Below are 12,614 nucleotides of genomic sequence, written 5' to 3'. Positions count from 1 at the left end.
ATGAAAAACATGCCTAAAAATATAAATTTGAGAAGACAAGAAATATGTGGGCAAATTTAGATATTAAATTAGAAACAGAAACCATCTATAAACTAATACAGTAACTCAAGTATACTTAGATTACTGATGAATTTAATTTTTTTACTTGGATGATGACTACCATCAGTCTATCTCAGAGACAAGCTTTGAATCTCTTAGCACCTTGAGTTCTACTGTTCTACAAACAGAGACTAGGAGTTAAGGCCTGTTTATACCTGAACAGGTGATCAGCTTTTCACTTGACAGAGTTTAGTTAAGGCCAATATCATTGTGACTGCTTGTCTTAACCAAGTATGAATTCATCTTGTATTAGAAGTTTAAGTTGTAGCTGAAATTTTCCAGGTAATACAGTCTTGAAAAATGTTATTAATTAAAATTAATTACAAAAAGTCTTATAGAAATGGTAAAGGATACTTTTAATCACATCTGTACACCTAGAGATTTTATCTGCAAAGATCAAAGGATCTATGTAAAAAACGTTTCACGGTTATATGTCTCTGAAGACTAAGAAATACTCAATGTACATCTTCTGTTGCACCTTTCTGCTCAATTGTTTGTTTTTCCTCTCTCTGACCACCCTCCAAGAGATCAGTTAAAGAGAGAAAGGTGGTAAGAAAGGAAAACACGTTCAGTTTTAAAACAAAAAAATTTGATACATTATGTGACAGATTGTAAAAATTTAGTTTACTACAATGAAAAGATTTACCGAAAATAGGAATGCCTTATTGATTACAAATCAAAACTATGCAACCATTTATCATTTTAAGCTAAAACAGGCAAACTGAAATGTACACAGTATTGTGAAGAGATGACAGGACGAAGTAAGATGGAAATTGTTTTTTGACTTTTCAAATAAGCAAACGAGGAAACTTTCCATGTAACTGATAATTTTGTCTATGTACATGGTGTTCAGAAAAGCTTTCAGAACACTAGATATAATAATCATTTTCTTAAGAACAAGAAACAATACTGTTTTCTGTTAAATGTGTCAGTATTTGCTTTTATTCATCTGGCAATAAGAATGCCTGCTGAATGTAAGTTGTAAAAGTTTCCCTTTGGCTAGTTATATCTGTTGGCAACCCTGAACATGAGTGATCGGTTTGTCAACAGTTCCATGACTGAAAGAACAGATTTAAAAGACAGATAGACCATTACTTTTCCCATTTTTTTCTATATGCACATATTTTCTGTGTAATGTTTCTATATCTGTGGCTGATTCGAATCATTGAGGTCGGCCTGAAGAAGTTAACTTGCTAGTTTAACTTATGTGTAGTTTCAGCCTTGTCTTAATTCATAAATAAGTGCAATGTTCTGCTATGTATTTTGTGACCAAATATCTCTCCAATGCAGAAAAAAAACCCCCACACTCACACATATGACTATGGAAATACTTGTGTTAAATTAATTTTATAGTCTGGCTACAAAGTATTTTAATTTATATGAAGATATAAATTAGATGGCAAGCTGATATTCACTGAAATAGGAGATGAAATCTACTACCTGCTGATTACTACTCCTTAAAGTTGTGTGTATAAATAAAAGGAGAATATTCAAGCGTAACAGCAGAAGTAAAGAAAAGATTGAAAAGCTTGATATTAATAGGCTTTCTTACTCAAGAAAACACTCAGAAAATAACAAAATCACCTCATCTTTGGTATGAGTTTTTTCTTCCTTATTGGTTTTAGCAAATGCTAAGGGGCGACACATGACACTGGGTTGTTTAAAATCAACCACATGCTTTTAGCTTTAAACTGTTCTTTATGCACACCAAGATCTGACATCTGCCCAATAAATAATGAATTCTGCTTCAGAAATCTAAATGAAATTGTTATTATTATAAAATATTATCTTCTTTAGTTATTAATTTTTCCCAGTTTCAACATCACGCATAATTAGAACAAAGGGCAACAAAGCTGGTGAAGGGTCTAGAGAGTAAGTCGAATGAGGGGTGGCTGAAGGAACTGAGGTTCCTTAGCCAGGACAAAAGGAAGCTCAGGGGAGACCTTATCAGCTTCTACAACTACCTGAAACGAGGGTGTAGCTAGATGGGGGTTGGTCTCTTCTCCCGGAAAACAAGTGACAGGAGCAGAGGAAGTGTCCTCAAGTTGCACTGGGGGCAGTTTAGACTGGGTATTAGGAAAAATTTCTTTACTGAGAGGGTGGTCAGACCTTGAAACAGGCTGCCAGGGGAGTGATGGAATCACCATCCCCGGACATGTTCAAAAAGCATGTGGGTGTGTCAATAATCCTTGCAGGTTCCTTCCAACTCAGGATAGTCTCTGATTTTGTGTGGCACTTGGGGATATGGTTTAGTGGTGAACATAATGGTGCCAGGTTAATGGTTGGACTCAATGATCTTAGAGGTCTTTTCCAACATTATAAATTCTAAGTTTATCTGATCTAAAATATTATTATCTTCTAAAGCTTGAAATTCTGAGTAATACGTGGAAAGGGCTTAACAATATTTAATTTGGAAGCAGGATATAGAAACTGGAAAAACTGTTTTCAGCAGATTATAATTCTGTGGATTTTTGATTTTCGTGCTGAGTGAGAACACCTACATTGGTATTAGTTTTTACTGTACTTCCTGCTGAGGGTCTCCCTGGGTAGCTGTGAGGAGACAACAAATTGTAGATCCTTTCTGGCAGGGAAGGTAGAAATGCCAAAGGTGCCTGGCCTGAATGCTTTGCACTAGAGCCCCAGATTTCTCCATGAGGATAGAAAATTATTTCCTTCTGATCCTCTCTCGGTCACCTGATACTTCCCCTTAGTTCTCTCTGATTTGTGCAATATGTTTAGATGAAACTAAGGAAATATATGACAAAATTTCCTCTCCTAAAGTTCAAACCATGTTTTTTTTATAAAGGCCTAAGCACACTTAGTTTGTACTAGCACGGTTTACTAGCATATAATATTTCATTGGATTTACGTTTCACTGAAATGAATATATTTTCTGTGCCAGAGGAAGACTAGATTTAACCGAAGTCAGAATGAACATAGATAGGAACCTTTTAACTGAGGCTAAAAAGCAGAAAATATTATGATTATGCTGATGCTTTATCCTATGAAAGAATTACCACCAACCGGTGCCAGCAGCTGCAACTTGAAAAGTGGAACCGATGTAGTCTGTCATCTTAATGTGCTCCTCCTCATTTGAGGAAAGTGGATAATGTACAGAACCAAAGTGGTGATAGCTTGTTCCTACTTTGCCTGATATTTTTAGTGTTTGAAGACACTGTATTTTGAATAGATATCCTGACTAGATACCCTATCCAAGTTTTCATTAAAGCCTTGTTAAATGTAGATCATCTAAATACACAAAAGAAGCAAGATCGTTAGGAGAGATAACATATCTTCAAAAAGCTTACCTAAAAAGATTACTTTTATTTTCAACAATATAAAAATGTCTATAATAAAATATTAACTACCTGTGTAAATACTTTCTTACTCAAAATTTATGCATATATGTATTTTATAATTCTCCTAACATATATATGGTGTGTCAGTTGTACTAACACAGGAAACAAATCAAGGTTTGCAAAAGTCAACAGAATACAACTAAAAAAGAGAATAGGCAATCTAATATCAAATAGGAGAAGATTAGAATCTGGATGTGTTTCTTGAAGTAGACTACAACTAAAGTTAAAAGCTATTCTGGTATCTCCTTTTTTTTTTTTCCTGTGAGCACATAGCCACAGTTAGCTCAAATTTTTTTCTGCTGATAATATTCGTATTCTAGAACAGGAGTAATGGAGAATTTTAATAGAGATAGGTAATTAAGCAGTTTAAAATGTATTTATGTTATCTATATGAAATTGTGCTGAAATCAAGACAATCTTTGCTTCAATAAAATCTTCCATATATACTATGGTACAAATAAATTGCTAGCTTGCAAAAATGAACTGCATTGAGTTATGGAAACTTTTGATAATATTTTTGTATTCATCTTATTGTTTATATAATATTTAAAATAACTATTTTCCTATATATTTACCTCTATTATTTTGTTCTGATAGTAACCAAACATTCCAAGCAAGGAAGTACTTGCTTCTCGAGCAATAATTGTGCAACAGACATAATTTTTTATAAATCTAATAAGGTATGAAACCACAGATTCAGATTCTGACAAAGAAGTCATGACTATGGTTACATTAAAATGTGACTCCTGTCACTATGGCAAAGTACAAAAAGAAAAAATGTTGTAAATGGAAAATTTTTACTTCTCAATAAAACTGTCTCAGCAGCAAAAATGTTCTGGGACAAATCAGCACATGTGCTATCATTTCCAATTAAGTGAGAAACATCTGTTCTGCCACCTTTTGCAGATTGAACATAAACATATTGTTGTTTTCAGATGTTTGTTGCTCAGTTATATGGCTACATTCTGGGAGAAACATTCATGGATATTTACAGGTAGTTAGAAACACACTGTGTTTCAACTTGACTCTATGTGCCTCCTGCATGGGAAAAGATTAAATCAGCTTTTATATCACTTATATTAACAATTTTTATGGCTTAGTTAGGAGAGTCCTGATTGGAGCTGACTAATGAAGCTGAGACAATGGTACAGGCACTTGGGCTTAAGAATAACCTGTTTCAAATGAAGGATACCAAGGACATTTTGATAAACAGTTAAGTCACTTGGTAAATTATTTAGCCATAATGATATTTACAAGACTTAAAAATTAATAACAAACAATGTTTTTTCTGTTCTTTGGAACACAATGTACTTCACGCACTGTGAGTCAAACTAGAGTATCCAAATTCAACATTACTGAAGTATTTGTACTGTCAAATTCAGCTTAAAAATCAAATAGCATATAATGAATAAGGCAGAAACCTTGCCTAGTTTTTTTTCAGAAATGAACACTTTGAGCAGACATTGAAGAGTGAAGATGAACAAAGTTATTCACTGAATTCCACCCAGCCTGAATCTACCATGAGGCTGGGAAAATAACAAAGTATTTAAATAACATTTCAACCTGTGTATTGCAAAGTACAATAGTTATATAAACTGTTTCAGGAGGCTTTGGTTGAGATGCATTATGCATGTGTATGAAATAGTAAATCTCAGTTCTTTATGCACACACTTCAGCAAAAAATCCCTGCCAAATCTCTATAAAGCAGATTTCAACGAAAGCGAAAGCATCATAATTCTCATCTTCCCATAGAGAATTTAGGTGGAAAGTTATTTGACTTTATCGTACTCACAAGCACCTCAGTAGCAGAACTGTGAAAAAAAGCAAATATGTTCTGAGCCTCAATGCAATAATACTAACCAGTCTGTAGTACGTCTCTCATGGTTAAATTTCAGCTGCCGTTTGAATTGATATTGATATATTCATTACAAAACTGTAGCATTTCTTTTGGACATCACGTCCCTTAATGAAAAGTCTTGTGCGTAGGACTTTTTACAGCTAATATGCTCTGAATACAGTTTTGTGCAAGGTGTCAGGGCACCACAGAGGCTGTGATGGTCACGGGGGATCCCCATGGTCTGTCAGGAGCAGGCAGCTGGGCGATAACAGGGCAGCATGGGGCAGCTCCCTGGGGATGGGGTTAGGGACAGGCAGAGGCTGAGATGTGGGTCTGACTCATGTGGGGACCCATGGCCAGGCAGGGCAGGGCTGTGGGGAACTGGAGACCAGCCTGGCTGGGGCATTGCTGGGTCAGGGGACACAACAGGTTCCTGGGCTGTGGGCAGGGGCAGGCAGGGCTAGTGATGCCCCAGGGCCACGGCTCATCTAATGGTGTATTTTTTTCCAATTCAGTCAATATTGGATATTTTAAATCAAATCAATATAAAACTAAACTGCATTACAGAAATCAAAGTTAATTCCATACTGGAATTTAAGAATATATACTTGGCCTTTGTTACCTTTGACAGTTATCTTTCATCAGTGTACCTTTATACTTGGCCACGACTTCATAGCTGAATTTAGAGACATGAAATTCAAAACTAGACTTTGAATAGATCATACTTTTATGATGCATCCAGTGTCTTAAAAAAATTTTACTGTGTTCTTTTGCCCTTTTTTCCACACTTGGACTTTGATTTTTTGTTTCATTGCCTTCTTGGCTTTGATACCAGTACTTTTCTCACAGTAACTTTTCTCATTAGCAGCTGTGTGACCCTCTGCTGTGGGGTTCAGCTGTCCCTGGTTTGTACAGCCCCTCTGTCTGACCTTGGCTCTGGTTTGCTGAGAAAATTCTTGTTGAGGTGTGAGAAAGCAGACAAACTAAAATTAGGCAAGATATGGAAAGTGAAAACAGATGGAAATGCAACTGTTGGAGCAGCAACAACTAATAGCTCCAGGACTCAAAAGTACTGACTAGAACTGTAAGACCTTTCTCTTCTGCCAGCTCCATGGAACTGGAAGACAACCCAGCAACAGCAGCGGCAGCATGGTAGGTTGGCCTGTTTGGAGGAGCCTGGCCCTTCCCCAAGTGACAGCTTGTGTGGCCCAAGAGGGCTGAGCCGTTCTCAAAGGGGTTGCAAACACCTAACCTGGGAGCTTATTACTTCTAGCTTCTTGACACATGTATTCTCTGACAAAAAACACCACCTTCATACCCCTCAGATCTCACTAGCATCTTGTGCTGAAAGCTGCCCCACTGAAGTGATGAAAGAGAAGGTTTTACAGTATCTAAGAAAAGACACTGTTTCCATTGTACAGCTAGAGAAGCATTTTCCTGTCCTATGAGAAATTAGACTAAAAAGCAATTATTATCCAGAAATTTCCAACAATAAGAATTATTGTTCCCCTCTATAAAAATATAGAGGGGAAATTTAGAAAGGATAAAATGAGAGCACTTCATATCGTTATGTAGTCATCTCGAAATTCTAAGTTGGTGAATGAAAAAGTAAATATATTTTATTAATTTTCAAAGTAGTACTATCATTAGAATTTAAGCCCCCTTTTCTCTGCACCCGTGGAAAACTAATTGAAGACAAAACTTTTGCATCGAGAGTTTTGTTGCTGATATGTGTTTTTAGTGAATAAACATTTTGCTGAAACACTTTTCTACCTATTTGGATTTGGTGTGAGTCTTCCGTTAAAATAAAGCAGACTAAGGTATGCTAGCCCTAGAACACTGAAGTTTTTAGAAACCATGTATTCATTTAGCAACAATATGGAAGAATCTGTATAGAAACTAATTTTCAGTTACTGGCACCCATATTCTCAATGTAAGCATCTAATAAAAGTATATCTAAATCAGCATGGAGTGATACAAACCATTCTGATGAAATCCTGTTAAAAAATTCCTTCAGGTAGCTGGAAACATAAGATTCTCAGAGTATCTAAATTCCTGCAAATTAATGTTAGCACAGTTTCCCTTTTTTGAAACTAAGACTGCAAAACGCAGGGACTGTGACTTCTCAGAAAGTCACTGGCATAGCAAGTTAATAAAGTCTATCCTTTAAATCCTACTCTAGACTTTACCTGGGACACCCAACTCTCACATTTTCCTTGATGTTCATGGATATTTCAAATTCATCCACGTTGTGTTATGAGGTTTAAAGATAAAACTATACTTATAAAGACAGACCTTATTACAAATAATAAAACAAAAAGTTAAACTGTACTTTATAAGCAATGATACCAGGGGAAATGTAACATCTGGGATAAAGAAATGACAGAATTACAAAAACGCTTTTTCATATGATGTGTCAACTTCTCCCACATTCCCTTTTTAAGTACTTAAACTCTTTAATACTTTCTTTGATATTGATATTGGTCTAATGTACAGAATAACTACAGATCGTATATAATACTGACTAATTTAACTAAAAGCCAAAGTAAATCTTCACATAGAGAGATTTTTTATTAGATGTTTGGTTTTTATGTTCATTTTCTTCAGAGCTAACGTTCTGAACAGCATCTCTCATGAGACTTCTCAATGGAAAGGATTAAAGCATGCTTTATAAATATTAGATCACACAACAAACTTATGATAATATTTTTTGTGCCTTTGCAGATGAAGTAAATGCATATAATGTATGTCACACAGGAAGTAAATGACACATGATATGGAATTCAGACTGCTAGACGCTGTCAGATTAGAATCTTTAAAAAAACGTGCAGAAACCCAGTTCTTAGATATAGGAGAAACAGAGAGTGCCAAAACAAGCAAATAAATTTGAAATACTATAAGTAAAAATGCTGGGAGGGTCTTTTTTTTCTTGAAATTCAATCAAGATTGTATTATCGCCTGCCAGAACATAATGTTTTCAGGTCAATAAAAGAAGAATAATTTCTCACATGAATGGAAAAATCAGAACAGGATAACAGGATAACAGCAACCTTCAAAAATATTTTTACCAGATATCTCATTTAGTCCCACGTTATGTTAGCTCTTCTAGTTTCTGCTGCTGCTAATAGTCACAGGATGCTGACATGTGTACAACTAGTTTCTGCCAATCCAAGCAAACTGTAGCAAGCATGCTGTAATTTACAGTTCCAAGATGTTGACAGACCGGTTCACAAGCCAACAAAACATTACTTTCTTTTGCAGCTTCAAAGCCTGAAAGGAGGACAATGAGTTCTGTGAAAATCAGTGGGATGCTGGAAAGCTAAGACATAAGCTAAGCTGCTTGTTACAAAGATGCTGGCCATCATTCCAGAGAGGATATCACAGATCTAACCCCAACAAAACATCTGGCAACAGGAATGTTTTCTACACAGGCTGTGAAAAAGTAGGCTGAGAAAATTTTTGTTGGGGGCCTCAGCCTGGCGTCCAGCTGTGTGCCATTTTTGTGCACTACTAGTTATATAAAACAGTAATATTTTATTCAGGTATATGGACTATCTAATGCTATACCTTGTACAAGTGTTTTCTTGATAAGTAAGTATTTTTGAAATTTTGGTATTTTGAGACAGCATTTAGAAAATTCTTCTATAATTATACTTCTGTCAACTACGTGAGGTTGAAACCCTAAAAATATCTCTATTTCATATTGAAACTCTTATCTGGAAAATGCTGAATTTTTGCATGTGTAATCGTGTCTCAAATCCCGAAAAGGACAGATAATATGTTCATACTTTCAGATTACAGCAAAGCAAACCAAATCTTACTTTTTGAACTGTGGAAAAACATTAGCTGTGATTCTAACCTCAGGACAACAGATGACAAAGCTAGGACATCACAGTGCAGCACTGACTGTCTAGTGACAGAAAATATCTGGCTCTAAAAGAAAATCCACAGTACTGTTATGTTTGCTTGGATGTTTTAAATACAAGGAATGATCTCTGTGGGTTCTGCTGTATCCTTCTATTCAAACAGAACAATGCCACTTGCTGCAGCAGGGCTGCTCTCCAGCTCCCACAAATCTGCTCAGCCCATCCATGGGCCCAGGGAGGTGCCCAGTGCCCGGGGCTGAGTCTGCCCCAGTGCCCCTAGCTGGGCCACTGGGACAGGCACTGGCTGACATGCCTTGCCCTGATAGACCCTGATGGAGACCCCCCCACTCCCTGACAGACCACGGGGCCACCAGCCCTCGCAGTGGCCCGAGGGTCTCTCTTGGTGTTTCACAGTCTTAGACGCTTGGGCTGGTGGCTCTTTCCCGTCTGCAACTATGGAAAGATGTCCTGCAGGTAACATGGTGAATGTGATGTGGTTTAAGCTCTGCATAGCATACTGCAGTGAATTTCTTTCAAAAGGGGACAACCCTTCTTAAGTGGAAAGTATACGGAAAGATACAATACAGAAAATCATAATAGTTACCAGCCCAAGAGGTTGGTTTTCATTAATACAGTGTCTGGTTTTTATCACAGCTATTACATTAGCACCCCACAATCTACTTGCATCCTGTTGGCTCTACAAATAGAGCTCTGCAGATGTTTGCTATTATCCACAATTTAGAAACTATTTCACCAAAGAAAAGAAAAACCCTGGGAATTAATCACCCTCTTTGTCAAACAGCCCTTGAAGAAGTAAAAATGTCAGAATCATTGCAAAGAAATAAAAACGTGTCTGAATGTCCATCTGAAACAATATAACACTGTTCTTATAAAACAAAAATTAATTTATTTCTCTTTTTTTTTTTCCACCATGCAAGCATATTACATCCCCTGCTACAGTATGTCTATAAATCCCCTCCATTAGAAGAGGGAGAAAGAAAACACACAGATATTTGGTGGTATATGAACACATGCAGACCTACAGTAACAAATTAATCTGTTCAGATTCGAGAATGGTGGTGGTCATCATATGCATAGTGACACAGAAACTTCAATGAACTAAATGGGATTATGTTTGTGTGGTTAATGAGATCTATAGGTATTAAAATTACAGTGGGCAGTATTAAGAAGTTATTTTACTTATATCTAATCTGATATAGCACCTTAGCTGGAAATTGCAAAGTCATTTTCCATCTTAACTGTAGAAAATTTTAACCATGGAGTTGCCAAAAAAAGACTAAGGAAGCTACAGAGCAATTTCTCCTGCAGATGTTGAGTAGTGTCTCATTGACAATTCTTTCTGCATATGTGAAATACAGCCTAGTGAGGGAAAAAATCAGATTTTTCACAGTATCAGGATAACAACATATAGGAAAACATTTAAATAAATTTGACTTTTTTTCTTTTATTTTATTTACAATTGTTTCCTAAAAAATATTTCAGTCTATTTGCCCTTTACACAACTGGAAAATTGTATCTATGCAATTTCTAGTCTGCATTCTGAACACACAGTTAGTTGTGAATAGTTACTGACTACTTTATCTGGTAAGATCAAATAAAATTAAAATCCAAGTTCTAATACAAATGCTTGCTTATTAAATTTTATGTCAACAGCTCTGGTATTTATGTAGATTTGCTTACTGAAAAATAATTATGAAAATTAAATTGAGCACATAAAATAATTCAGAATGGTTAAAAGTATATTTTAAGAAAATTTATTAAAACTGAAAACTATTAATACCTCATTATTTATCCTATAGTGAATGCAATATTTAAGAATTGCATAATCAGAGTCTACTAGCTACTATCTACTAAAGCTGTTTGATTGATTTCACAGACATAAGTAATTTCTTCAAATGAAAATTATGTAAAATAACATCATTATTATTATTAGCTGGACTCTGCACCAGCATAATGTCCATGTTACAGAGTAGGTGCAATAAGAATGAAGGTGTATCCAGCAAAATGCAGTATTTCAGACAAGAATATGTAGTTTTTACACTTCAAATGTGTTTGTTGTTAATTTTGAGATAAAATATGAGTAAGGTCTAAACATATGCTGTGACTATTTTCAAAGCAGTGTGGTTATCACAGGAGAAGAAACCTTTGGTATTATTTAAAGATTTTTCTCTTTCCTATAAGACACTCCTGGTTCCTACTAACAATGCAGTGTATTTCCCAAGCATTTAGTCAAATGGCTACTTCTTACAATTAGTGATTTTGCTAGTTTTGGCTTTTGACATGTTTTTTTTCAAGACCCTGGGTTGTCTCTTAAAGCAGCAGTGCATAAACACCTCACATTCTTTTTATGTGCCTCAGTTACCCAATCTTTAAAACAGGAAAATGTTTAAGATTTTCTGAGAATTTTGCTTTATAGAATCTTCGTATTGTTACCTATATGGGAACAAGGGGGGAGGGAAGCAAGAAACTTGACAAGCTGAAATATTTCCCTTCATCTAAAGAACTGGGTAAACCTGTAAACTTTATTTTATGATCAGAGAGCAGGTATATCTTGATTAATGAAAACGTTATATGGAAGTCTTAAAAATAAAAAAAGACAGCCTTCAGCATGTCCAGACCATCTGTGTGGAGAGAACCCCTCTTCTGTAAAGGCTGTATCTCAACTACATCTGCTTGTTACTGCACCACCATGTGTCAGCTGACTAGAACAGGATTTATCCCAGAAGCCCCTTTGGTGGCACTAGTCACAGAAATCCTCTCCACCAACCTCATTTGTCCCTGGGCCATGACTGGAATCTTTGTGTAATGAGCAGGACACCAAATCCAGTCTATTTGCTTCTTGACCTCATGGCCATTACAGATCTGCTCTGGTGTGATGGGTGATGGGCACTGTCAGACACAGGGCACTGCCCAGGGAGGCACCAGCAGCAGTTGACACAGAAGAGTGCACAGCAAAGGGGGGACAGATGCTCTGCTGAGAAGTGCCTTCCCATGCTCAGCAGCGCTGGTGACATCTCACAGGGCCTAGTCCCCAGCCTCTGCTGGAGGAACTGCTCTGGCACAGTAGAGGCCTTGAACCAGCGTGAGCTCCAGAGGAGCTGTAGCTCAGCAGGGATGTGGCTGCAGGGATGTCTGGGGCCTCTGGTTGATGTTGGAGTAAGGAGAGCTGGATTCCTTGCCAGACTGCTCTTGTGACCAAGCAAAGTGGCTGCAGGAGGAGGTCACCAGACTGTGTAACATCAGAGATGATGAGAAATAGTTTGGTGTAAGGGCATGTGGAAGGGGAGAGCACCTGATTCACTAAAATCATCATCGGATCAAGAACCTTTTCAATGTATTGAGTATTCTTTACTCAATAATGACTAAAGGAGAAAACCATAAACAATAGCCCACAGAGACACAAACTTGGTCACAAAAAGGGTCAACAGAGAC

At 36.6% G+C, this 12,614-nt stretch overlaps 1 long non-coding RNA gene across 1 annotated transcript in view; it reads left to right on the top strand.

The window, feature by feature from the left end:
• LOC116780302 overlaps nt 1-9,498 on the top strand; it is a 34,663-nt gene extending 25,165 nt beyond the window's left edge. The window contains exon 4 of the long non-coding RNA XR_004354412.1: nt 8,557-9,498. This is a non-coding gene — a long non-coding RNA (uncharacterized LOC116780302). The remainder of the gene's footprint in view (nt 1-8,556) is intronic.
• The last annotated feature ends 3,116 nt before the right edge of the window (nt 9,499-12,614 follow it).

The sequence above is a fragment of the Chiroxiphia lanceolata genome, chromosome 1 (genome assembly GCF_009829145.1).
Source record: "Chiroxiphia lanceolata isolate bChiLan1 chromosome 1, bChiLan1.pri, whole genome shotgun sequence".
In the NCBI taxonomy this organism is placed as follows: Eukaryota; Metazoa; Chordata; class Aves; order Passeriformes; family Pipridae; genus Chiroxiphia; species Chiroxiphia lanceolata.
Note: the sequence above shows the minus strand (reverse complement) of the source record. Positions and strands in the feature narration are given on the sequence as shown.